This window comes from Pelodiscus sinensis, chromosome 4 (assembly GCF_049634645.1).
Source record: "Pelodiscus sinensis isolate JC-2024 chromosome 4, ASM4963464v1, whole genome shotgun sequence".
NCBI classification, from domain to species: Eukaryota; Metazoa; Chordata; order Testudines; family Trionychidae; genus Pelodiscus; species Pelodiscus sinensis.
In genome coordinates this window covers 45,657,848-45,680,183 of record NC_134714.1, presented here as the reverse complement: position 1 = coordinate 45,680,183, position 22,336 = coordinate 45,657,848, and the positions used below count along the sequence as shown (strand labels likewise).

Here is a 22,336-nt window from a genome sequence, read left to right as displayed (position 1 = left end):
GCCCGGGAGTAGGACTGCCGCAGGTCCTTTATTTTGCAGCGGACCTGCTCCCGGGTCCGCTGGTGGCCTCTGGCGGCCAGGCTGTCAGCCATGCAGCCATAGAAAGCCGCGTTCCTGTGGCTAGTGCGGAGATCGCGGACATTGGAGGTTTCCCCCCAAACCAAGATGAGGTCCACGATCTCCACACTAGACCAAGCGGGTGCCCGCCTCTTGCGGCCCCGGGCAGGTTCCTGGGAGCCGCCAGGCTCATCCCGGGAAGAGGGGGAGGGCTGGGTGGCATCGGGTGGCTGGTTCATCTTGCAGCAGGTGCAGGGTCTGCTGGCTGGGTGCTGGCAGCCTTGAAACTGGCACAAACTGTGTAGCCAGCCCGTGGCCCTTTAAGGGGTCCGGGGCCAGGAGGGGGGCAGACAAGTTTCCCTGGTGTTGGCCAGAACTAGCTAATTCGAACTAGGCGTTAGTCCTCGTACAATGAGGTTTACCTCGTTCAAATTAAGTTCAAACTAGCGGAGCGCTAGTGTAGCGCCTATCAAAGTTAATTCGAACTAATGTCTGTTAGTTCGAATTAACTTTGTAGTGTAGACATACCCTTAGATAGTGAGATGGTGTGTTTTTGACACTTTCCTCATTCAGCGAGGAGGAGGAAGCCAACATTGACATTACTCTCAAGTCAGCTATTAGTTAACATCTGATAGCCCTTCACAAAGTACTCTCACACTACTTCCCAGAGCTACCCTGAGCAGTTACCTACTGAAGATATCACACACAAGAACAATTTGTCAATATGATCAATGATGATGAAGTAAAAACAAAATTCACACAGCCACTTCCATTCAGGTGCAAGTAAATACCCACTAGTTTCTGAAATTACCCTCAAAATCCTTCTGCCAGTTTCCACTACTCATGAATGCAAGAGTGGATTCTCCAGCCTTCTCACAATAAAGATGAAATCTCAAAACCCATTTAATGTAAAGGATATTAGATGTGCTCTGTCTAAAACACACAGAATAAAGCTTCTGATGTCAAATAAACATCATCATCCCTCTTACTGATTTTTTGGTGATTAATTGCTCTTAAGCATTAAAACAAAGTCTATTTAAAAATAACTTTTGCGCTATAAACAATAATTCAATACATGTTTTAGTTTTAATTTAAAAGCAGTGAGAAGAGGTAAATTCATTTTAAGCAACAGGGTTTAAATTTGGCATTTAGCACAATGTTACATATAAAAAATGTACATTTAATTTCTAGGAGAGGGATCATACTCAGGGGCTTGTTGTGTGCAAAGAGTCACCAGTACAAAAATTTTGAGAACCACTGCTCTAGTCCTAGCCACCCAGGTTAGTCCAGTATTTAAGAATTACAAATAACTAAAATAGTAGCTCTCAGCCTTTCCAGACCACCGTACCCTTTTCAGGAATCTGATTGGACTTGTGCATCCCCAAGTTTCACCTCATCTAAAAACTTATTTGCTTACAAAATCAAACATAAAAATACAAAAGTCTCACTGAAAAATTGCTATTTTCTCATTTTTACCATGTAATTATTAAGTAAATCAATTGGAATATGAATAATGTACTTACATTTCAGTGTAGAGCATTAGAAAGAAATCATGGTATGAAATTGCAGTTTGTACTGACTTTTTAGTGCTTTTTATGTAGACTGTTGTAGAAGCAGAGAAATATATAGATGAGTTGAGGCCCTGGAAAACTGCTGTACATGTACCCCTGTTTGAGAACCAATGATCAAGAACATTAATTCTAACAATCTGTAAATCACGTTGAAAGAAAGCAAAACATAGAAAAAGTATCAGTTCTAATATTTCAAATTCTTCTAGATGTAGGATATAGAATCTCTCTTTTCTCAACCATTTGGACTTATAAAGCTAAAGATTCCATTCCTTAGCTTACATCAAAAGTCAATACTCTAGAAGGGAGAAAAAACAAGAGGAAATACAGTTCATAAACAATTGAAGTTCATATATCATCTTAGCTGTTCTGATAGTGAGCTACTAATTGGGCCAAAAAGAAGCAAAACCTAAAACACTCAACAAAGACTCTTAGGAAATTGTTCACCAAATTAGCATACAGGAAATGAGCTCATTTTTAAAAAAGACAACAGATTAACTGGAAAGCTCAGCGAAATAGAAAGCTGGCGCAATCCTACTAAGCAAGATCAGGATGCTTAAGAACATAAGAATGGCCATACTGGGTCAGACCAAAGGTCCATCCAGCCTAGTACCCTGTCTGCTGCCAATACCAGGTGTCCCAGAGGTAATGAATCGAACAGGTAATGATCAAGCGATCTCTCTCCTGCCATCCATCTCCACCCTCTGACAAACAGAGGCTGGGGACACCATTCCTTACCCATACTGACTAATAGCCATTTATGGACTTAACCTCCATGAATTTATCTAGTTCTCTTTTAAACCCTGTTATAGTCCTAGCCTTCACAGCCTCCTCAGGCAAGGAGTTCCACAGATTGACTATGCGCTGTGTGAAGAAGAGCTTCCTTTTATTTGTTTTAAACTTGCTGACTATTAGTTTCATTTGGTGGCCCCTAGTTCTTATATTATGAGAACAAGTAAAAAACTTTTCCTTATTCATTTTCTCCACACCACTCATGATTTTATAGACCTTTATCATATCCCTCCTTAGTCTCCTCTTTTCCAAGTTGAAAAGTCACAGTTTCTTTAATCTCTCCTCATATGGGACCCGTTCCAAACCCCTAATCATTTTACTTGCCCTTCTTTGAACCTTTTCTAATGCCAGTATATCTTTTTTGAGATGATGAGACTACATCTGTATGCAGTATTTAAGATGTGGGCTTACCATGGATTTATATAAAGGCAATAAGTCTCCGTTTTATTCTCTATCCCTTTTTTAATGATTCCTAACATCTTGTTTGCTTTTTTGACTGCCGCTGCACATTGAGTGGACATCTTCAAGAACTATCCATGATGACTCCAAGATCTCTTTCCTGATTAGTTGTAGCTAAATTAGCCCCTATCATATTATATGTATAGTTGGGGTTATTTTTTCCAATGTGCATTACTTTACATTTATCCACATTAAATTTCATTTGCCATTTTGTTGCCCAGTCACTTAGTTTGGTGAGATCTTTTTGAAGTTTTTCACAGTCTGCTTTGGTCTTAACTACCTTGAGCAGTTTAGTATCGTCTGCTCTGGAAGAAAGGAAGGTAGCTACCAGGGAGAATATAAGAACTGGTATTTTAGAAATGTAAACTCAGTAGGAGACCAGACTGCCGATTTTGGGGCAAATTATCCTTCAGTTACATTGACCGTATCTGCTGAAGTCACTGTGTCTGCTTCATCACCAGTGTCCTTGGAGGAGGCACTGGCCATGCTGCAGCTCTGATATGTTGAATACCCATGTTGCAACTGCCTCTCAGCCTCTTTGTGGGGGGAGGAGGAGGAGAGGTGGTCAGATTATGTAAGGATGAGATTAAATGCAAAGTATTTCCAGAAAAGTTAAGTGAATGGCTAAATCTGAGGACATCTATTCTGCTTTCACACCAAGGTGACCCTACTACCATTTCCCCAGAGACCAAAATGTTTCTAGAAGCTGTTCTGTGGTTTCATCCATTTCACTTTCAGTGTCATTAAGGCCAAAATATGCTGCCTTTACAGCATGCCCTCCAGGGCAGACATTAAGCAAGGGATTACATTTTAACCACCAAGCTAGCCATGAATTTCCCTCTTTAAAAATTTAGGGATTAAAGCTAAGCAGGTTTTTATATCCCGTGAATGAATTTCATGTCCTTTGTAGTCTTTTAAACATTCTTCCTAGATATGACATAATACTGCAAGTGTAATAGAAAGCATCAGTCAAAAACAGATCTATACAGATATGACATAAGAGTTAAGTACAACAAACATAACTGTCAACCAAATATCTCGTTAATATTGGATCAGATGTCAGCTGTGTTTTACAAAGTGACAACTGCTCAGGGGCACAACTTTACATTTGGTAGTTCTGATTATGAATTTGACTGCTGGCTGTAGCTCTGAGTTGTCCATGCCAAGGCCCAGCTGGGGAAGGCAAGCTGAAGCGTTGCCCCTTGTACCCAAAGCCACACACCTTTTCAACAACCTCCTCCCCCCCCCCACCCCCAGAAAGTCTGCTCTGGGTCAGCTCTGACCAATGACAGCAACTAAGAGTGGGGTGCAGAGACAGGCTGGGCATGGGAAGGGAATATTTAGATTGCTGAACTTAAGAACCAGAGTGGAAAAGGAAATTGTCCAACCCACTTAGAGTGGGACTTGTACTCTGGGATTTTGTTTATGCACTTTGTTCGTGGTGTTTTCCATAGACGGCAGATGAAGGCCCAGCTGGGGAAGGCAAGCCCCAACCCCCTCCTTTCTGTCCAAGGCCCCACCCCTTCAGCAACCTTGCTTTCTCCCCTCCCCCCAGAGCTAAGCCCCACCCAACACCAATCTAATCCTTCCTGGGCATCTGGAGCATCCAGGGAAATGGGCTGCCATGGCAGTGGCCCCAGCCCCAGCTTTCCCCAAAAGCAAGGCTGCCAAGACCCCAGCCCCAGCCTTCCCAGGCATCAGGCAGCCATGGCCCGAGCCCTTGCCTTCCCCAGCAGTCAAGCTGCCATGGCGCCAGCCCCAGCCTTCCTGGGCATTGGGCAACTACAGCCACAGCCCAGTGGCTAGGGCACATAGGCAGTTTTGGGAAGGCAATGCCTTCCCTTGCCTTCATTACTCACCACCATGGTGTTTTCCCAAATTAATGCCAAGTTATTTCCCTCCCTTTTATTAAAAGTTTCCTTTCTATACTCAGGGTATGTCTACACAGCAAAGTTATTTGGATGCTAGCCCTTTCCTAGCATCTACACAGCCAAACGGCTATTTCAAAATAAATTCGAAATAGCAGAGTGCTTATTTCGAATTTGGTAAACTTCATTCTATGAGGAATAATGCCAAATTCAAAATAGCTATTTCGAAATAAGAACTATGTAGACACTTATATCGAAATAGGGGGCCTCCAGCCTTCCCAGGAAGCCCTGGTGGCCACTCCAGCCTCAACCAAGAACATTCCTCTTCCTCCCCCAACCCCAGAGCCCTTAAAGGGGTTGACTCTGGCCACAGTGCCTGTGCCAGCTCTAAGCCTGCCAGCCCAGAGCCAGCAGTCACTGCCCCTGACCCAGTGGTCCCAAAACATGAGCCAGCCAGCCACAGGCAGCCAGCCCTCCACCGCTCCCCAGGAGCAGTCTGCCAGCTCTCAGGAGTCTGCCAGAGCCCAGAGAAGGCGGGCACCTTCCTGGTCCAGGATGGAGATCATGGACCTTATTCAGGTTTGAGGGAGATACCCCCAACATCCATGATCTCCACACTAGATGGAGGAATGTAGCCGCCTATGGCAGGATAGCTGCCAGCCTAGCCACCAAAGGCCACATGCAAAACCAGGAGCAGGTTTGCATGAAAATGAAGTTGGTCTGGCGAGATCCCCAACCCTGAGCTTCCCCTCCCTCTTCTTCCCCTTGCTTCCCCCTTCCAGCTCCCTCCTCTCAGGTTTCTCCCTCCCCTCTCCTATCCTCTCTGCTCCCATCTCCCACCTCCTTTCCCCAACTTCACCAGAGTTTTATTCCTCCCACCCAGTTTTGTTAAATAAAGAGAGTTTGTGTTCATGAAAATACATGTATTTTATTTGACATCAGGAAAGGGAGTTAGGGAGGGATAAGTAGAAGGACATGAGGGAGGAATGAGGCACAAGCCCCCAGTGGGACAGACCAGGGAGGCTCTTAGTGATCCTCAGGGTAGAAGCTCTCCCACAGGGCCTCCTGGATACTGACAGCCTCTTGATGGACCTCCCAGATGGTAGCCTGCAAAAAGTGCAGTCAGGCTCGCAGCAATGCATCCACGAGAAGCATCAGAGTGCCCAGGGGCAGCTCTGGCTCCATGTTACAAAGTGCTGTGGTGTCCTGAATGAGGGCAACTAGAGCACGCAGAGACAAAATGCTTTGCTGTCCCTCATCGACGTAGGCAAGCAAGCAGGGAAACCTGAGAACTGGCTGTTTGGTGGGGGGTCCCTTTAAGCACAGGCCTCAGATTGCCTCAGGCAGCAGCCACACAAAGTAAAGCCGCACCTGGTTCCCATCAACGTAATTGTTGGTTTGAGAATTAAAGTCCCTTTACATCCATCTAGCTGATCACTGGAGATATGATCCTGTGCTAATAATGGCAACAGGAATTTTGCCATTCATTTCAGTGGCAGTAGGTTTGAGCTCTCATCAACTGTGACAGGGAAACTGCTCCCCGCATTTGTGACAGCTTGCCGGCAGAGACTGGCAGCCCCGGCGGCACCGCTGCCGCAAGTGGCGAGCAGGGCGCCAAGGGTGCAAGCACTGTAGGTCCAGGGCCGAAAGCAGTGGACCTGAAGACCCCGGTAGGGACAGCCGACACTCACGCTGGGTGGGGGCGTGCCGCCAGCCAGCACGTACAAGAGGGAAGCAGCGGCGAGGAGCAAAGGGGGGGGAGAGCAGGAGGTGGCTGTGCTCTTGAACCCCACAGGTGGTGAACCTGAACCCGGGGGCCGGAGAGCACCAGGCATTGAGGATGCCTGAGCTGACGGGGCCTGTGGTGGACGGGTGACTCCGGGAGCTGGGAGAGGGAAGACAGCGGCCAGTGGATGAGCAGGCAGAGCAAGGGCCTGGACCCTGAGGCCATGAGAGCCAGAGCGGGGAGCGACTGCACAAACCACCCCGCCAGGACCGTAAGAGGGCCGCAGTTGAGGGCCCGGACAAAGGGGAACAGACTGAAGGTGGGGGAGGGACGAGGAAAGACTAAGCCTGACCCTGCCACATCAACCAATATAGTCCCTCCACCCACCCCAAAAAAACCTTTTAGATACAAGAATTTAGATTTCATGATAAAAGCAGAATCTTTTGTAAACTGCAGAAGTTGAAATGCTTCTTTAAAAAAAACACTTTTGTAAGGAACAAAAAATAGATATTGTTATTTTTGTCTGTAAAGAAACTAATGATACATTAATTCTGTAACTTCTTTCAGCAGAATTATGCAAGATAGTAATGAAATGCTAATATCTTAGTTCATTATGCTTGTATGTTTGGAATTGTACATATCTCAATGGGGACTGAATCATATTGCAGCATGTAAAAATAATATATTATATTAATTAAATAGCCACATTATGCAGCTGGCTGCTTGAATTATGCCTATGAAATCTAATGTAATATAGACTGGGTTCTTTATTGTTATTTTATTATGGCAATACAATCTCTTTTTTGCTGAGTTTGAAGGACTGCAGTATCACTCAAAGTGCATCGCAAGTGATAAATGAAAAACATATTTCAGTTGATGCAGTAACTCCAGAAGAAAACATGAATGTAATTCATAATAATCTGATGCCTCAGTCCTGCCAAAAGCTCTACATCCAGCTCATCACAGTACTGAAGCCTAAACAAAAATTGTGGAGGGCTCAATAGGACTACCAAGGGAGTAAGCCTTACGTGCTTTGCAATAAGTGTTTGCAGAACTGTGCCCTAAAATTCAATATTCAATCAATGCTTACTCCTGTTTGTCCAGGATTAAATACTGTGTAATTATTGCGTTACTTAGCTAACCTGTCAACTAGTACAATGTCTGCAAGAACTTTGTTTATCTTATTCACTGTTTGATCTTTATTCACATATAAAGTTGCGTAAAGTAAATATCAATGTGCTTGCGTTTACATACAAAAAGTTACTTACAGATACAGGAAATGAAAATCAGCCTGCATGTTTAACTCAGTGCTTCTCTCCTTACAATGCAAATTACCTTAATTCTGACCCTGAAGCTTTGAAGTTTTCCCATAATTTTTTTAATCTTAGAGCAAGAATCTGAGCACTGAATGTTGGACAATATTTTGTTCAGAAGACAGACTTTAACTTCTCCTAATTTCTTGTGAGCAGTGGGAAATAGCAATGGAAAGATAAGAAAGATAGTAACAAAGCTAGCCAAGCCTGGAACATATTGTTTATAGTGCAGGCAATATTTAGCACTCTAGATTACATTAGAAAGAGGAAGCTGCAAAGCAGGCATTACAAAGCAAATTAATATGTTACTGTATTCTCTGGGGGGGATAAATCTTAGTGTTTCACTATTGAGGACAATATTGTAAGAACAACAGTGACTAGTAATATTTAAAAAGAGACTCATCCAAGGATTTCAGAGTGGATATGTAGTTAATATATTCTTTTTTGCATGCTGCAATATGACTCAATAAACAGGCTGGATGGGCAATGTCACATGAGTGAGATATGGGCAGACATGTCTAGTGGTCAGAGCAAAAGTCAGTCCTACTAGTTAGAAAAAGAGTTGGTAGCCAGCAGTCGGAGCCCAGAACCAGGACCAATGCTCAGACATCATGTGGTCAGGAATCAGAACTGAGGGTCAGTGTCTATTTACTTGGAATGGGAAAAGGAAGGAGTGAATGTGGGAATATCAACTAGCAAATGCTTTAAGCAGCTAGCACTGAGCTGCTGCTGCTGGGCTGACGAGATGTTCTACTGAATCTTCCAGCCAATCAGGCTCTGTGGCCAATCAGGCTACCTGCTACAGGCCAGATGTGCTCTTTAGGTTGCTTGGAAACTGGTTCTACTGCACAGTCTGCTTCCTGATTGGCAGGAGGATGGCAATGCCAAGGAATGATCAAGTGCACTAAACCAGTAAAAAATATATCCCTGATTTAGATCCAACCCAAGATGATAGTTATTTAAAGTCACTGTTGGCTGATAAATGTTTGAGTGACTATGTGAAATAAGTTTTGCCTTTGTCAAATTCTCAGAGGAGCAGTGCCCAGCATCTGACAAATTGCCACAACTGACAAGCTTGTTTGCCATCTAAAACAGAGAGACCAAGAACCAAACACACCTGGATTCTCAGCTATGCTGCTGGAGTTCCTCTCAAGTCATAGCTGCCAAGCTATGTGAGAGCGACGAGGAGTCCTGTGGCACCTTATAGACCCGTGGTCCCCAACACGGTGCCCGCGGGCGCCATGGCGCCCGCCACGTGCTCGGGGCTGGCCTGGCCCCGGGCACATGGCGCGGCGCTTGCAGGGGGGGGGGGAGCGCCGGCCCCCGGCGCTTGCGGGGGGGGGAGGGAAGCGCCGGCCCCAGCCCCGGCCCCGGGGGCGCGGTGCTTGGGGGGGGAGCGGCGGCCCCGGGCATGCGGCTATGGGGGGGGCGCCCCCGGGCGCGCAAGTGTCCCCATCCCCTGGCACCCGGCGGGCGAACAGCCACGCCCCCTGGCGCCCGACAACCTCAAAAGGTTGGGGACCACTGTTATAGACTAACTGAAGTGTAGTGAGCTATGTGAGGAAGCTTGAATTGCTTCTGCCCAAGCTGCACCTGTCCTATGGACAATGTATTTTAGTGTACACATCTGTCGGTCTGGCACTTTCCATGAGCACTAAATCTTCACTTAGAATAAACAGCCTTTTAAAAACACTTTGTACGTTCAAAACCCTGTACAGACCATGATTCCCCTTTCAGCCCTGAAAGACAGGTGTGTAAATATTATTGTCCCCATTTGATCAAAACAAAATCCAAGCCAGAAAGTTGAAGTGACTTGCCCAAGCCCATACAATTAGTAATAAAGAAAATCATGAGAACTCAGGACTTCTTGTTTCCCAACTTTGTGCTCACTCCCCCAGACCACTGTGCAATAATCTATTTACGAGTTTGTCTCTGCCAAATACTAATGCACAGGACTGATTTCATTCATATGAGCACTGAATTCTGTCTATTCAATCTGACCTTGTGAGAGAGTTTGTCACAATCAAATATTGTTCACATTTCTACACAAGATAGAATACACATGTGCTTAAATATCTTCCTAAGTAGGGAACATGTAGTATTTAGTGTAAGTACATAATTAGTCCCATTGATTCCAATAGCGCTATTTGCATGCTTTAGGGTTAGACATGTATTTAAATGCCTTCCTCGGCCAGGACCTATATCAGAATGTGCATGTTTTCTTTCACTTTTTAATAAAGTATTAGGCCAAACTGGTGTCTCTAGCGTAACACAGTTGAAAAAAGTAGTTACACCAGCAATGCATTTGGGTCCTAGATATTTCTTTTTGAATACGTAAACACTCCACCACCATTGGAGTTTGCCAGCTCCTAGGGTACTAGAGTGAGCCTGTAAAGAGTATAACTCTTGGACTACAACAATAATGGAGATTGGTGCCTTCTGATACAATTTCCTAGAGGGCTCTGAATCAGGAGTAGGGTGTACTAGAACCTCCTGCTGATACCAGTAGAGAGGCTTCTGCATGGAGTTTGTTCAGACAAAGAGTTTGCTGGGTCAGTGATGAGCCAAGGCAGCTCAGCCCCCTCGGTGGGTGGAGGAAAGCCTGACTCAAGAGACACAGGGAGGTTTGGTTTTATTTTGATGGGGTTTTGTGCACATAGGAGCTGAAAGAGAAGCAGAACTGTCTCTGATTAGTGCCAGCCTCCTACAAAGGGGGCATTTGAACTTTGGTAGAATCTAAGGCATGCATCAGCAGTTCCAGCCCTGCAGAGGCCAGTATGCCGAGGACCACTTATTGTTTCCATTTTACCAAAAGGAAACCAAAGCAAGATAGGTGAAGTGACTTGCCCAAAGCCGCACGATTAGTCAGTAATAAAGAAAATGATGAGAACTCAGGAATTCTTGTTTCCCAGCTTTATGCTCACTTTCCCTCCCCCCACACACCCAAAACTACACTGCAATAGGCTATTTATGAGCCTGACTCTGACAAAAACTGCCAAAGACATTCAACCCAATACTGGCTACTGAGAGCAAGCCTAGACATCTGCAGGGCTTTGGAGAGCTGGAGAGGACCCTGCCCTCCCCCCTCCCCCATGAGTGAAGACACAGGAAGGGAATCCTCTTTGTTTAAGCCATCCAAATGTCATTGTGCTGCAGCCCCATCCCCAGGCTCATCCTCACTTTACCATCTGCCTTGGAAGGTGTCAGACAGGGAGTTAGGATAAATTGTGAATGTTGTGAGCTGGAAAATGTGTTTATATTTTAGTACTTATTAGCTAACAGTAGACTTCTCCTTTCCCAGATCCAATTTTCCTGCTCCCACTAAAGTCCCCCACTTATTGTATTGTTATTGGTGTGTGCATCATTTCTTTGGTTGGGTTTGTGTGGATGTATAGATTGTTTATAGTGTACTGGTTTTATACTCCTTGTCGGCAATGATTGATTTTCCCAGAAGATACCTCTTGTGTTTCAGGCACAGTGAGAATCACCTTGGTAGAAGGCGTTGGACATCACAAAAAAGAGCCCAAGACTCAATCCAGAAAGGCGAGGAGAAAAAGTACTCCAAGTATGAGCACCAGGGAAGAAGCTTGGGCCACACCACAGAGGGATAAGCTAAAATGACCATGTTTCACTAAGGAGCAAATTTTTCTTGCAGTATTTTTTACAACAAAATGGAATCTTGGCACTTCACCAAGAAAAAAACTTCAAATGCTCTATTGCTGTAATGCTATTCAGATGGCTACAGTAAAGCTTATGACAGCCATATTAAGTACACCAGTATTATCAGTGATTTATAACCCTACTGCAAAATTTTGCTCTAATCTTAAAACTAATCCAAGTTTTCAGCTGAGAGCAATATTTTAAAAAACACAGCTTGCTAATCATGCAAAAAAAGTAACCCACCATTAACAATTTGTTGGGTCCCTGCTGAAAAATATATTGATCATTAGCTCATCAGAGATGTTCACATTTTGTTCATTGATTCTAATCTGGCCCAGATTAGTAGTGATCAACTGATAGTTGATTAATCAAAGACTTAGGAAGTTGATTTTAATAGTCTTATTGCATCAATGTATCAGTAGTAGTTAATAAAAATTCAACAATAATTCTCATGCTGACTTTGCACATTATTTCCAACCCAGCCATCTGTAGTGAGATTTTACAATCGATGTGATGTTATTCAGGTCGCTACCCTCTGACACAAAAACTTCATATTTCAGTTTCAATTCTGATCTTTACACACACAAAAAACACAAGCAAACTGAAAAGAGCATATGATGTCATGCCAGAAAGTCAACACAACTTACCCCTACATTCCTATATTAGTTCTGACAGATTGGCATGTTTAGCTAAAAATTGGGACTATAACTTCCATGTGTGTACTTTTCACAACCATGCATGTATTTCTCAAACATTTGGGGCCAAATACATCACGATGGAGTTACATTAACCGTCAATCCATTATGGGCTCCATAATGTACCTTCACAAACCATTCCAACAGGAAATATTTCTGTGATGATCTTATGAAGTTCTGAATGGGGCCAGCAAGCAGGTCCAGTACCAAAGACACAGGGACATATGACTAGAGGAAAGGCATGAGAGGCTAGCAGGAACTCTCAGGCTGGCTGCAGAACTTGAGAACAGGTTTAAGTATGGGAGCAGGCACTTGCTTCACAGTTCCTGGAACAAGATTGGTGTCTAAGGAAGAAGGACTGTTTGGGTGGCTGCTACTACTAATGAATGCAAGAGTACCAGCTCCTTATGCACTCACTCTATGGCCTGCATCCCTTCCAGGATGATGTGATCCCACCAGTCTATGCTTATAGCCCAGCTCCAGAAGCACCAGTGTATGTAGAGGGCACCAGAGGCATCAGAATGTCACAAGCCATTTTGAGTTTTCTATGTCCGTGCCCTCCTCCTCTTCCTGCTCCATCAGAAGTTCTGTCAAGTACCTTCAATGGAGCCAGCTCAGGCACAAGGTTGCATCCCCATTATGGGCAAAGAGATTGGGAACCTATGTGAGAGTGATTGGTAGAGCTATGGAGAGATCATGGAGGTTTCTGACCCCTGGAGGTCTCAGCAAAGCCAGTGCTATGAGAATTATTTTGGTCTCCTGTCTGACCTTGCAAAGACCACTGTAGAGGCAGGGGACATAAAGAACAGCCCAAAGGCAGAGAGTAAAGAGGTACAGTGATATTCCTTGATTTCAACTTGTTTAACCAGTTCAAGTGCACCCCAATTCTTTAATGTAATGAAATGTATCTGCTAAGTGTCATACAAGGTGTCAAAGAAGAGTTCATGGCCCACCGGTTATTACTATCATCATGTAAAGTACTTGTAAGTGACTGATGCAAAATTTTAGAAATACAATATGTTGTCAGCCAATAAGGAGTTACTCCCCTATGGAGAAATGAATGTAATTTATCTACCTGGGAGTTATTGCCAAAGTGCTTTGAAAGACAATGGGAATACATGTACATATCATATAAAAAGGCCCAGCAAGCTAAAAAGGACTGGAGGCAAACCTTGTATTATCACAATGGGGGAGGAGATTGACAGTCACATGTTTAATATTCATTCAGTTACACCAAAGAGGGCAGGAACTAAATAATTTGCATTTGAGCAGTTGACTCCTAGTGGGAGAAGAAGCAGAAGGAAAATTCCTGCTAGACAGATGCCATGTTGCCTACCTCATAGCTGGAAATAGACCTTTTCTGGACTTCGGTTTCATCTGAAGAAGTGGGTTGTGCCCACGAAAGCTCATACAATCTATATTTTTGTTATCTCTAAAGTGCTACAAGACTATTTGTTGTTTTTTAAGTTTTTTTTCAGTTACAGACTAACACAGCTACCCCTCTGAAACTTTTTCCAGAGATATTGTTCAGAAGAATCCATTTCAAACATTCATTGGACTACAGATGTGGGATAAAGTCTAGGTTATCGTCTTTCACCTAAGATAACAAACGTACCAGCCTTTTGACTTTGGGGGATAGATCCTGACTCATGGGTTCAGTCCGTCATCTTGATGGAGATGATGTGAGGATTTTACCTTGCACACAAACTGGCTTGTTAAGGTTAAGTTATTAGAAAGAATTTTATCTTTATGTTTTATCTTTATTTCTGTTGTCATGCACCCTGGGCATGGGCACATCTGTTTAGGAATATGGATATGGACTAGCATTCAAAGAAGAACTAGCAGCTTTTGAGGGGGAAATGTGAACTGTTGCTGGTTAAAGCAGTTCATCAATTTTCCAACAGAGTTTTGGAAGAAAATGCTGATTTGCCAAACCTGCAATGCTTCACAGAAACTTCTCAGGTTCAAGAAGAATTCACCAAGTTGCAGGCAGTTGTTTGACAGATGACTGTTTGTTTGCTGGAGAGTTGCTAGGTAACCTGGCTTTCAGGTCTGTGGTGCTGGGGCAGCCCTACTATAGGAAATATTTTGGTGTTTGGAAACACCATGTCAGTCTTTCTAAAATAATTTTTGTTTAAAAGTTCAGGTTCATAGGAAGTTTTGAGGAAAAAAATGTTTATTCTGAAATGGAATTAAACTTGATTTGAAATATCAAAGTTTCTCACAAACATAAAATTCCAAGTTTCAGCAAGCTCTGCTGCTGAGATATATGTTAACATATCTGTTGCAGAAACTAAAATGACTCAAAACTCCTCCACACCACACACACTTTTAATAAATCAAACAATGAATTGCCTGTCAGCATTTTAAGTCTCTGTTTTTAAAAAATAGCAAAGATAAATATTTTGTAGTAATGCTATTAGAGCAGTAAACTACAGTAACCACTTATACCTTCAGCTAGATTTATTATTCACTCTGACATTGTCACCAAATATAGGCCTAGAACACTGCTAGGAGTGTTCTCATAATCAGAGAGATAAAGGCAATGCCATCAATCATGTTTCCTTTTCCCAGTCTCCCTTTTCATTACCTCCCCCCTCTCTTCCATGTTTTTTGTGTTGATTCTTCCTTATCTGGCCTTTCCTTTTTTATACGGTGGGTGCTGAATGCTGATGAATCAATCACTTGTCAGTTAGTTTCAGAGCAAACATTTTACTTGTTCACATTGTTCTTTGCTAACAGTTTTGTTCTTCTGACACAGAATGTGGTATTATAACTACATGGTGTATTCACATTTATACCCATAATAATTACTCTGTCGTTGCACAATTATTCCACCTTGAAATATGCTAGTCAAATAGAATCACACATCTTGTTTTGCTTGACTGCTTTTTCCAAGATCATGAAAGCAAAGGGCAGGTCAGACCTGGCAATTGTTGAAAGCCGCCATGTACACAGCCTTAACTGATTATTGGATTTTGTACATTTGATTTTCTCCAGGGACAGCTTGGTTTTGAATGCTATTAACTATCTGAGTTGTTTCTTTCAGATGTTGCGCTCTATTTTCACCCAGATTAAATCTATGCCACTTTCAAAAAGAATTCATAGACTGTGTTATTAAATGGACTTTACTTCAACCTCTAATCTGTGTCATTAACTCATATCACTAGTCTAAAATTTTGACATTCATAGGATAGAGTTTCCCAAGGCCCCAGTCTTGCAAACTGCATATAACTACTCAAATCATTATTTGTAAATGTTTGCAGGAACAAGGCCTAAATTTGCTTTTCACAATAACTGTTTAAATGAAAGTTTGCATATGGGGAGAAACCAAACCAAATAGAAGAGAAAAATGGCTGCTTTCAGCAAGAAAATAATCTAAAAGTTATTCACTCCAGGTTTCTATAGCATCCTCCTTTACAATAGCCTTGAAAGTTAATTATGGAGAGCCAGACTGTGATCTACATTACATATTCACCCAGGGAAGTTAAGGGTGTAAGATGTCTGCTTGGGCTACCTGTATTATAACTCGCAGCACAAAGGGACAGCTGCCTCTGCAGGGCTTCCACTTCCTTCCCCAGGCAGGTGGATGGGAAGTAGACAGACAGTGGACCCCCACTTTTCTCCCATTGCACTGGCCAGTACAACCAATGCAACGTGGCAGGTACCTACCAAAAAAAAGGAAGGTGTTCATGGCTATGAATCAAGTATTATTTATTATGAGCAAAGGGATCAGCATCTTGCCATAAAAAAGAATTAAGCAAGAAGTTCTATATAAAATGTAAAGCCTCAAATATAAAAGCAGTTTGCATTCCATTGAAAAATAGGACATTTTGTGCTCAAAACAGGACCCTAACACTCAAAAAACAACCTACTTTTGCCTTAAAAATCTGGGGGGTTTAATGATGAAATTCTGAATTTTATAGTATCGGTGACAGACTGCTGGCTAAGCCAGATCTCTGCCACTGTATCCTCACTTAAGAGGCTGATGGCAAACAGCTGAGCAAGCCCAGGACTGAAGGGCTAGTAGAAACAGCTGTGGGCTTCAGGAGCTGAGGGCTATTTAAGGCAGCAAGAGGGGAAGTGAGAGGAGCAAGGAGCGGCTGAGTGTGCTCCCACGCAGAGAGAGGAGCTGGCTGAGCTCACTAAACTTTGTAAATAGAAGGTGGTGAGAACTGACAATAAAGGGCACGGGTGACTACGCCAAAGTGATGCGTTAAAACATGTTAATTTTGAATGTTGTGCTGTCTGAGGTGAAAATGGCCATTTTGGGGAAGTCTAGTGAGGAAAAATAAAAAACACAAAAGTTCTGGGTGACAAAATAGCCTGCAATGAAATGACATTTTGGCTAATGTTTTGTGAAGGGGAGAGGGGATGCTTTCCAAGTCTTGGTTTCCAGTGGAGTTACTCTGTTCATAATCCTTCCCTCTCAGATTTCTCTCACCCTTACATATGACTGTTTTTATGGTTTTTAATTATCTAATTTAGAATCTAATTTTAAGACCACTGTAAAAAAAAACCTCTAGCCCCTGCAGACTCAAAAAAAGGATAAACCCAGGAAATGTTAATACATGTATATTCTCAGTTTCTCACACACACACACACACAATTATCATACATGGCCAGGATCATCCACTGCCACAGAAAAGTCTGTGGGAGGAAATGCCATAGTTCTTCCCCTTCTGTGTTCCATCAGTGGTTGCAGTTTATTCTTCCATAAAAGAGCTATGGAGCCCGCCAACAGCTCCTGAATATCCCCAGAGATTTTGACCATTTTCTTGATGTCCTTGCCTATCCTTTTAGTCCTTGGTAGCCATTTACATTAGACTATTCTTAGAACTGATCCATGTAAACATGGGTAAAGTACATCAGCAGGGTATCTTGCTGTTGCCACACTAACTATTCTATGAATACATGAAAGCTTTCAAAAGTTTCAAAACCCTAAATTCACTTTCAGCAGAGAAATAAATTAAAGCTAGAAGAATGGGTGCATTAGACCAGTGTTTCTCAACCAGAGGCACGAGTACCCTTAGGGGTCCTTGAGAGAAGTCTCGGGGGGGGGGGGGTGTAAGTCAACACAATTGAAATTTGGAGAAAACTGAATTTGTTTTAAGTTTTACAGCACTCTATTATTTTTGGACATTTTACACACAAAAATTTCATCGCCCACCCAGCTACAATTAAGTTGTTTAAATAAATACATTTCAATGGTAGAAAAAAAAATCTGTGTCTGAAAATTGTAGGTACTGGAGGTACTTATTTTTTTAAAGGGGTACTTTATAAAAAGAGGTTGGAAAACACTGCATTAGACTACAATAAATATGCATCAGAAAGTCAAAGAGCAGAAAATACTTTTTCCCCCTCATGCAATGTTGCTAAGGCCTTGTTTACACTACACAGTTTTGTCGACATAAGTCAGCTTTTTCTGACAAAAGAGGATATATACATACTGGCTATGTCTAGACTATGCCAAAATTCCAAGAGAGGATATGCAAATTCCACAGGAATTCCTGTGGAATTTGCATATTTTCTTCTGATCTTACTTTCGAAAGCAGAGCTTTCCTCAAAAAATTAGGTTTACACAGCTTTTCGAAAAAAGGGGGGAGTTGCCGAAAAAAGTGCGTCCTGACTACCTTCACTTTCGAAAGCTCTGCTTTCGAAAGTGAGGTCAGAAGAAGATATGCAAATTCCTGCAGAATTTGCATATTGTCTTTCAGAATTTCAGTGTAGTCTAGACAAGCCCCCTGAAATGCTCCTCCCATCAATGTGCCATACTAAGATCAAGGAGCTGAGACTGGCATACCACCAGGCTGACGAGGCCAACCATCAATCTGGTGTATCGCCAATAAAACATGCTGCTTCTACAAGGTTCTGCACACCATTCTCAGCAGCAAAACCATCTCTGTTACCAAGAGCTCCATGGATACTTTGAGGGGACTGGAAGCATCATATAGCGTAAAGAACTCCAAAGACGAAGTGGTACATGAAGAAGTGGAGTTGGAGGAGGATGTGAGATATACAAGAAGGTTGTCCTGTGGTGCAGTGAGTCAGGACCTTTTTTGACTCTGGATGGGTCTAGCCAATCTCAGCATTCCGGCTCCAGCATTAATGAAGCAGGGGATATGTGCACAGGTAAGCATGCATTTTGCTTTGATACTTCATAGGGAGAGGAGACTGTTCTCATGTACTGTGTTTTATGGTAGAGGAGGGACAAGGGACAAATTAACAACAGAGCCTCTGTAGCTACAAAGTGGGGGCCTGGCAGTAAAGTTAATATAGACTCATAGACTTTAAGGTCAGAAGGGACCATTATGATCATCTAGTCTGACCCCCTGCACAGTGCAGGCCACAAAATCTCACCCACCCCTCCTAGAATAATCCTCTCACCTATATCTCAGATATTGAAGCCTTCAAATACTTTGAAGACCCCAAGATGCAGAGAATCCTCCAGCTGTGATCTGTACCCCATGCTACAGAGGAAGGCGAAAAAACTCCAGGGCCTCTGCCAATCTACCCTGGAGGAAAATTCCTTCCCGACCCCAAATATGGCGATCAGCTAAACCCCGTTGCCAGCTTTGTCCACATATTCATTCTGCTGATACCATTATTGGACCTAACCAAGTGAGTTATAAGATCAAGAACACATATTCCTGCGCATCCAGAAATATAATCTATGCTATCATGTGCCGAAAGTGTCCGTCTGCTATGTACATTGGACAAACATCTCAGACACTTCGCCAAAGGATTAATGCCCACAAAACAGATATCAGACAAGATCACAAAGAGAAAACAGTTTCTTGCCACTTTAACCAGAAAGGACACTCTCTAAATGACTTAGTGTCCACCCCGCCCTTCCTCATGTTCATTCTCCTACCCCCAGCTATATCCTTTCTTACTTCGTTTTCCTCCCTCTCAGTGTTAAAATCTGGCATAGAGATTACCTGGGCATCTCCCAACCGTCTCCCCCAAATTCCTAGTTTAAAGCTCTCTTCATAAGATGAGCCAGCCTCCATCCTAGAAGTCTATTTCCCTCCCTACTTAGGTGAAGTCCATCTCTAGAGAACAGTCCTCTGTCCATAAATGCCTCCCAGTGACCATACACCCCAAAGCCCTCCTTATAGCACCACTGCCTAAGCCATCTATTGATCATCATAATCCTGTCACATCTTAGTTGCCCTTCTCTAGGAACAGGCAGAATCCCACTAAAGATCACCTGAGCCTCAATTTCCTTGAGCATCCTCCCCAGCCTAGCATAGTCTCCCTTAATTCGTTCCAGCGAGAATCTAGCCGTATCATTTGTTCCTACATGAAGGATGATCAATGGATTCCTTCCTGCTCCCTTAATAATTCTCTTCAACCTCAGTTCCACATCTCTTATCTTAGCACCTGGCAGACAGCACACCCTTCTAGTCTCTGGATCAGCTCTGGTTACAGGCCTATCTGTTCTTCTCAATAAGGAGTCCCCAATCACATAGACCTGCCTTTTCCTAGTGACAGTGAAATTCTCTGGTCTATCTCTAGCTTCCTCTGGCTGCAAGTCCTTGCCATTCCTATTTTCCCTTATAATCCTAATGCTCATTATTGGTGTTGTCTCCATTAAGTCTTCCCCTTTTATCTATGGAACTAGCCACTCTTCTCTTCTTCCTTACCCTTCCATCTTCTTTATCTACCTGCTGTACCCCTTCTACATTTTCCTTCTACAGCTCCACATACCTGTTCTTGAGCTCTATTTTTCCTTCACTGACCCATCTTTTCCTCTGCCTGGTCCTCTGAGTCACATGCTTCCACTGTCCATTTTCTTCGCCCAGCAGTCCTCCCTCTGAGGCCCTTGATCCTGCTTCCATCTGCATATCTGGCTCAACTAAGTTTTCCCCTTCAGCCACGTCATGCCTTTGCCCCATCATCTGCTCAAACCCCCTTCTAAACTCGACCAGAGTTTCCACCTGCATCTCCAGTCCTCAGATCTTTTCTTCCATCAGCTCTATATATATATCAGTGTATACCAATATACACTGGTATGTCCCAGTAATCCTCCATAGAGATCTGCAGGAAACTTTCCTGTAGGTATTCTGCAGTTCTCTGCCAAAGGTTTCTTGGCAGAGCTGCCTCATTTTTGCTGCACCAATCAGAAATTATTCCTGAAGGGACCAGAGGCAAGCAGCCTCCAAAGTTAATACAAAGCCATACACATGCAGGAGATGCACCCCATATATGCATCATGATACAGTTCCATCACTTGGTGCTTGTTTCCTGAATCTCGTACCAATGATCCATCATGTGAAGATGGAAATGCCAGCAGCAACCAGAATTCTTTCTTTCCATGGCACACAGTAAGGTAGGCACCACTGATTCACTTTCTGTCATACAGTTCATGAAAAATTGCAGGACCAGCTGCACTGTGTTCCTAACGCTCCTCACCAGACTGGTCATCAGGGTCTGTTTCAGACAGAGTTGGCAGATGCACAGTTTACAAGAGCTGCAAAAAATGGTGTAAAATGAAGTCAGAAGCTCATGGAATGCAGGCACAGAAAAAAAATCTGCATCATGGAAGGGTGAGCATGCCCCCATAATACTCCACAATCCTTTCCCAGGGTTCCCAGTAGCAAAGGATGACGACATGCACAGTGAGAAGCTTCCCATGATGCAATGCTCTCTCGGTTGATGCAAGAGCACTAACTGTGGATGCATTCTGCTAATGCAAGGAACATTGTTGTGGATGTGCACAACTGATGTAATTAAACCTGCTTTTAATCACAGACTTAAAAACTTAAGTCACCTGACCTCTATAGTGTAGATATGGCCTAAAACTCTGGTTTTTAAAATGAAAAATATAATGGAGTGCAACTCCCTGGTTATTTCTATCCATTAGGAACATACCTTCACTTACTATGAGACTGACAGTTTATATTAACTTCCATTCATTGTGTCTTGATGGTAAATGAAAACATTTGCTAAGTATCTCAGTGTCAGTAACTATTATCATTATTCGCCTGAGAAAATTGCAAAGGTCAGATGGATACAAAAATTCAAGCATTCATTCATTCAGTTGTAAGTGGGGCCAATGTCTGACAGTGAGTCACATATTGTGACCTAAATCAACACAGGATCACCAAGTGTTTGTTAAAGTGTGAGGGCAGCTCAACACTTCACAAAACAAAATCTCCGTCTATGAACCTCATGTAGAAACTTTCACAGGGTCAAGGATCCATGGTTGTAGAGCAATTGGGCTAAAAGGGAGAAGGATCACATCAAAGAGACTAGGTGACATATAGTATCTCCTCCAAAATTTATAGAGAATCCACCAAAAACTTAATGCAGCCTAACTATCTTTATTTCTCCAAAGCCTCACTTCAAGGTATGGAACCTTCACTTAAAGGCTTGAGTGAAGTCATATACCACCACCATTCCTTCCAGACATGTGGCCTTCGGAAGTTGAGTAGGAAATAGAGAGATCTGGACCTTCCCAGAATAAAGATAACCAGGGAGCAGAGATTTTCCCTAACAGGAGCCAGGAGACCACTTCAGATACAGTCATGTGAAACTAAGATAGGCTGACAGCCTGGGCAGCGCTACAGATTAATGCATCTCTGTAGCTGCTGAGAATACAATATTCTTCTTTATAATGTTAATTCTGCTAGGCATAAAACAGTCTTCTTATGAGTCTGTATAGAACCTGCTAGACATACACTAGATGCTGTTGTGATATAATAAATAAATACTATATACAAATATACTAATCCTTAATACACTGCTCCAGGAGAATATGCTCCTGGATTGGTCTTTTCTCCAGGGTTTCATCTTCCTTTTCTAACCTCTTCTACATCTCCTTACATACAACGGCTGTTTAATTCATCTGCTTTTACAACATGTGACCAGGTAAATTTCCACCTGTTCCTAACACAGTAATCCCACACAGGAAGTAGACCAAAATTACCTGTCTTCTAAAGTTACCTTTATTATGAATTTATATAATCAAATATACATCTTAGCACAAAGCTCTCTCCCAAAATTAGTTTTCTTTGATAGTCAGACTGTTTTGTATTCCTTGATGTTGCCAGTACAGCCCACTTGGTCTATATGCCAGGGTGAGTCAGCAGAACAGCACTGTATCTCTGTGCAGGGTCCTTCCACCAGCTACCTGATCACACACTTTGTTGTACTCTGTAAAATTGCCAAACTGTTGTTGTATTTCAGATAA

The 22,336-nt window shown here is 42.9% G+C and overlaps 2 long non-coding RNA genes across 3 annotated transcripts in view; both read right to left on the bottom strand.

Moving 5' to 3' along the window:
- LOC142829107 (uncharacterized) overlaps positions 1 to 22,336 on the bottom strand; it is a 136,005-nt gene that overhangs the window by 81,457 nt on the left and 32,212 nt on the right. The gene's annotated exons all lie outside the window — the stretch shown is intronic.
- LOC112544891 (uncharacterized) overlaps positions 1 to 22,336 on the bottom strand; it is a 37,016-nt gene that overhangs the window by 9,478 nt on the left and 5,202 nt on the right. The window contains exons 2-4 of one of the 2 annotated variants that reach the window (XR_012903394.1): positions 19,852 to 20,614; positions 15,656 to 15,806; positions 1,581 to 1,724 (exon numbers count right to left, since the gene is read on the bottom strand). This is a non-coding gene — a long non-coding RNA (uncharacterized LOC112544891). Of the gene's footprint in view, positions 1 to 1,580; positions 1,725 to 15,655; positions 20,615 to 22,336 lie in introns of both variants that reach the window. The other variant, XR_012903393.1, reaches the window with a different exon arrangement.